At 36.2% G+C, this 4,848-nt stretch overlaps 1 protein-coding gene across 8 annotated transcripts in view; it reads right to left on the bottom strand.

Moving 5' to 3' along the window:
• Positions 1-4,848, bottom strand: part of LOC106787280 (heterogeneous nuclear ribonucleoprotein C-like) — a 276,054-nt gene that overhangs the window by 28,139 nt on the left and 243,067 nt on the right. Inside the window, exon 1 of one of the 8 annotated variants that reach the window (XM_014749502.1) lies at positions 91-171. The exons of 6 other annotated variants lie outside the window; for them this stretch is intronic. The gene's annotated coding sequence lies outside the window, so the exon portion shown is untranslated. Of the gene's footprint in view, positions 1-77; positions 172-4,848 lie in introns of those variants that run through there. One more of the 8 variants, XM_014749503.1, reaches the window with a different exon arrangement.

The raw sequence follows: 4,848 nt of genomic DNA, 5'->3' as shown, positions 1-4,848 counted from the left end.
TGTTTTTTATTTCTAATTTCGTAGAAAACGAAACAAGAACAAGAACAAGAACAACAACAACAACATTAGCACCGAACTCAAGGTAATCACGTTTTCCACGAAGATCTGTTTATCGTCGTTCAGGTCACTCGGCCGATCCAAACGAGACTATCATTCTTCGCTAGTGCACCGAACGTGTTTCCAAACACCGCATACGACGTCGTAATGGCAATGTAAATTTTCTCCTACCTCTAAACCTTATTTGCTTTACGCCAACGATCTACGTAGGTAGAGCAAATTAGTAAACTGGAAATACACGAAAGGGTAGCCTCGTTTTATCGATTCCAGTATATATATACATAAAGTGTATACCACAAAAGTATGTGAAACTGAGATACTGTAAGCTCTTCTATCTAAAACTCTGTTAAATTAGATAAATTCGTATTGGGATTTGGAGAAAAGGGGTGGGGGGTATAGGGGGTAGTAGTAGTAGTAGTATATAGGCTGAGATGCAGCTCAGGTTCATCCCTAATTACAGCCTTTCTCCGGCCAATAATTACTGGGAAGGACACACGAGGGAAAGGAGAAATCGAGTAGTCTCCTAGGAGAAAACCGGAAGAGAAGAAAACAAAAAAAAAAAAACGGGAAAGAGAGACCGAAAGAGAGAAAGAGAGAACCAGTAGGAATACGAATTCGATGAACAGCCAATCGAAGCATCAGCATTCCAACTCACGAACCGTTTCCTTTCTTTCTTTCTTTCTTTCTTTTTTTTTTTCCATGCTGGACTCCGCAGCACGTGAAGGGCATGGAGACGATTGTACGCATCTGCACGATTTCTAAAAGTAAAAATAGAACAAAATCTGTGATAAGAGGGAGAAACTTACTCCTTTTCTTAATGTTCTTAGCTTTTATTAACCTATTGTTTTAATTCCTGATTTTTTTTTTTTCTTGGGGCCACGGTAAATACAAAATTACTATCATCAATATTAGATTTTATTTCTACTGATGATAATTGTTATAAGGGTTGTATAATTCTTTCTTTTAGGGAATTATAATTTAAATTTTTGAATGTAATGAAGATTTACACGTGATTAACCCCTTAACTTACAACTACGGGCATAGCCCGGGTAAGATGATCGGGTCAGATATAAATATTAGCGGTGGGTCCTCTTAAAATTATAAATATTTATACAAATTTAATGTAATAAATATAATAAATAAAAATAAAATAAAAATCTTTGGACGTAAATCATAAATTAAGGGATTAATATAAGAAAGTATCGAGAATTAACCGAATCACGAGTCTGACTCGTTTCGTTACGTTCGGTTCGAACAAAGTATCACGAGTCTCACTTGTGCTTATTGTTTTTGTTAACGACGAGTCTGACTCGTGTTTAAGGTGTCAAACGTTTATCGTGTTAACTCATTGATCTTCTAAGAAATAAATATATATATATAACGAATCCATTAATTCGAAATTCTTTTTTGTGTTTCTATTGAAAATTGGTTAAACTAGAATAGAACATTTCTAAGTATAATGAGTGATGCCATGAGAATTGGCTCGCACAGAAGCGAAACGATAATCTCTGAATGCTTTGAATACGCTCGTTATATAGCAGGACCAGTACCAAGCACCATCACCATCACCATCAGCATCACCATCACTAGCACCATAACCAATACCGATGACGGCGTACACCGTGCTGTCCGATTCCTCTTAAATGCAGAATTTGGTTCCAATTGTACGATATGCGATTTCGAAGTCATCGACGGATTGTGGCCAATAATGTTGCTTCCACGGAATTATTATCAATCCGATTGAACTCGATTGGACGAGACGTACGGGAATTTAAATCCGTGCCTTGTTCGTCACGTATCAAGCATGCGTGTACGTAAAAATTGAACGCGTTCACGTTTATCTTATTCATGGTGATTAATAATTCACGCAATTACCCGACCACATTCATTTGAAATATTATTTTCAAACAATTTTTACAACAATTCTCTCATTTGGAAAAAAAAAAAGCAAAACATTTTGAATCGTTAATACGATTACCTTATCCGATTCATTCAAACGCCTACGAAATAATTCATATTCTTAAAAATAAACTAAAACTCTCTCGTCTGATTACAAATAAACCGATACAATTTTCTTCGATGTGTATTACTTGAGAATATGTGTATATGTGGGTTATCATGTAAAAGGAAATAGGAAGATAAAGCTTGGTCTAGGTGTGAGCACGAGTTAGTTGAACAATACTATAACCGAATCTCACACGTGGTACATATATAACCTGGTAATTCACTTATTGTTTCATAGACCGAAACACTAATGAATCACACAAGTATAATTTAACTGTTCCAATTCGTACAGTTGGTATATATTCTATATGTTTCCTGGTCTATTTGCCCTCTCTCTTTCTCCCCCACCCCTATTCCTCTATCTATCTTTATCTCTTCTATATTCCTTAACTGTCTGCCATATAGTAGCAAGCAACCATACATTTGCGAGTAAATTTCATTCTCATGGCATCCAAGCAAAGTTCTTGAGTTCTGTTCGCGACGGTTAGGTTTACATGTTTTTAACATAAATAACATATATAATTATTTCTCGACAATGTGTCAAAAAAAAAAAAAAAAAAAATCTTCTTTTTTCGTCAAATTCATTAATACTTTTCTACATTTTTCATTTGTTAGAAAACATTGCAACGATTAATCGTCCAACAAATTATTTTACCTTTAGAGTAATGGAATTGCAATTGCATCAAGGACGAATAAAACCTATCGGGGGTGTGAAGGGGGGGAGTGTATATTGGTAGAAAAGAAAATAAAAAATAAGTCGATACGAATTGGATCGCGAGGAACGCACGGAAAAGACGACGACAAGCCGGGAAAGGAACTTCGAGAAAGGAAACTGGGGGAGTCAGGGGGACGTAAGATGGTGGGGTGCTTTTGGGGTGGGTGGGGTGGGGTAGAAGGGAAAATAGGTCGGAATGATCGATTCCCTACGAGCACTAGAATGCCAAGAACGTGCGTGCCTTCTCGTTTGACTTCAATTCTTTTTTATTTCTCTCTCTCTCTCTCCCTTCTTCTTCTTCGATTCCCCCTTTTTTTATTTCCTTCCCATTTTTCTCTTTTCTTTTCTTTCCCTTCTAATCCTCCCCACCCCTTTCACTGTTCCCTGACCCACCGTCCAGTATAAATAACAGCTGATATTTCTAATCGATTAAGGTAATCGTCGTTTAATCGTTGAAAATTGTCTAAACGGAAGTTCCTCCGTGAAAAGGGGGATGGGTGACGGGGGGTTTGGGGGGGCTACCGAGGATATGGTAAGCACCGAACCAACCTAAAGCAGCCACGGAGGGATGGATGCTAAAGGGGCCCCAATGTGCTAGTGTAAATTCTTCCTAAGTGCAGAGTAAACAATTACGTAGTTTACTGTGGTAGACGAACTACCACCGGTATCCCCCCCTCCTACCCCCCCCGTCACTCCCCACACCATCATACACCCCCGCCCGACCAACCTCCATCACACCGACGGGGTAGGGAGAGCAAATGTGAAGTGAAGCGAAAGTTGTGCAAATGTTTACAGTGCAAGTGAACCAACCCCTCGATGATAGAACGAGGGAACTAGAGAAAAAGAGAGAGAGTAAGAGAGAGATGGATAGATAGGATAGATAGGATAGGATAGATAAATAGATAGCTAAAAGGGAAGAAAAAGAGATCGTGGAAAAAGGATAAGGGTCAAATAATCTCACGAGTTATCCGATAAAGAAAACTACGGGGATTTTACCGAGATATTATTTTGTTTAAAATTATTTTACGCTTGGTTTACATTTATACGTGTGTATATTTATATATATGTGTGTGTGTGTTTTTTCTTCTTCTTCTTTTTTTCTCGTGTTTTTTTTTTTTATACAACAGTGTATCGAAAAGAAAAGAAAAGAGAGAAAAAAAGGAAGAAAATGAAGATGAAGTTGAGCAAACACATTATTTGCGATACCTCGTATATCTAATATAGAGTTGGATTGTACGTAGCATCCTAAAAGAGGAAAAGGTTAAAGTTCGATCGGTCGATGGGGATAGGTTGTAGTACTAGAGAACTCAACCAATGGAGAAAGCGGCTGGTATCGCGGAAAGAGCAGCTATAACATGATAGTATATTCCGTGCACGAGCTCGTGAGTTAATCAAAATCGTCCGAGAGATTTGCATATTTTGCCAACACGAGTGAAACTAGAATGAAGGAGCTTGCTTGCTGCTGCTTCTGCTGCTGCTGCTGTTCTTCCTTGATACATATATATATGTATACATGTATATATAGATAGATATATAGTATGGGTATATACATTACAAGCCAAAGGTATAACAAAAAAGCTCCCTAACTCTTAAATTAAGTGTCGGGTGAAAAATCGGGTTTGTTCATATTTTTTTTGGTTTTTTTTTTGTTTATCAAAGTAACACGTAACTATCCTCGTTGATCATTTTCTGTTTACAAAAAGTTTTTAACACATACTATATATATGTATATAAACAACAAAAATATTAGATAGAAATTAAATCTTTGGGGGGGATGATTATTTGATTTTAATTAATATTATATTTTTAGGTTGAACACATTGTATTAAGGCTTTGTAGAAAATGACTAATCACTAATCAGTGTCTGAAGCAATTAATAATGTATTAATTCTAATTAATATTATATTTTTAGGAATTAAACACTAATTGTATTAAAGCTTTGTAGAAAATGATTAATCAATCTAAACTAATTAATAATATATTAATTCTAATTAATATTATATTTTTTGGGGTTAAACTAAATGTGTATTAAAGCTTTGTAGAAAATGACTAATCACTAATCAGTGTGTGAA

This window comes from Polistes canadensis, unplaced genomic scaffold, assembly GCF_001313835.1.
Source record: "Polistes canadensis isolate GaletaPanama2010 unplaced genomic scaffold, ASM131383v1 scaffold_97, whole genome shotgun sequence".
NCBI lineage: Eukaryota > Metazoa > Arthropoda > Insecta > Hymenoptera > Vespidae > Polistes > Polistes canadensis.
This window is presented reverse-complemented; position numbering and strand designations above follow the sequence as displayed.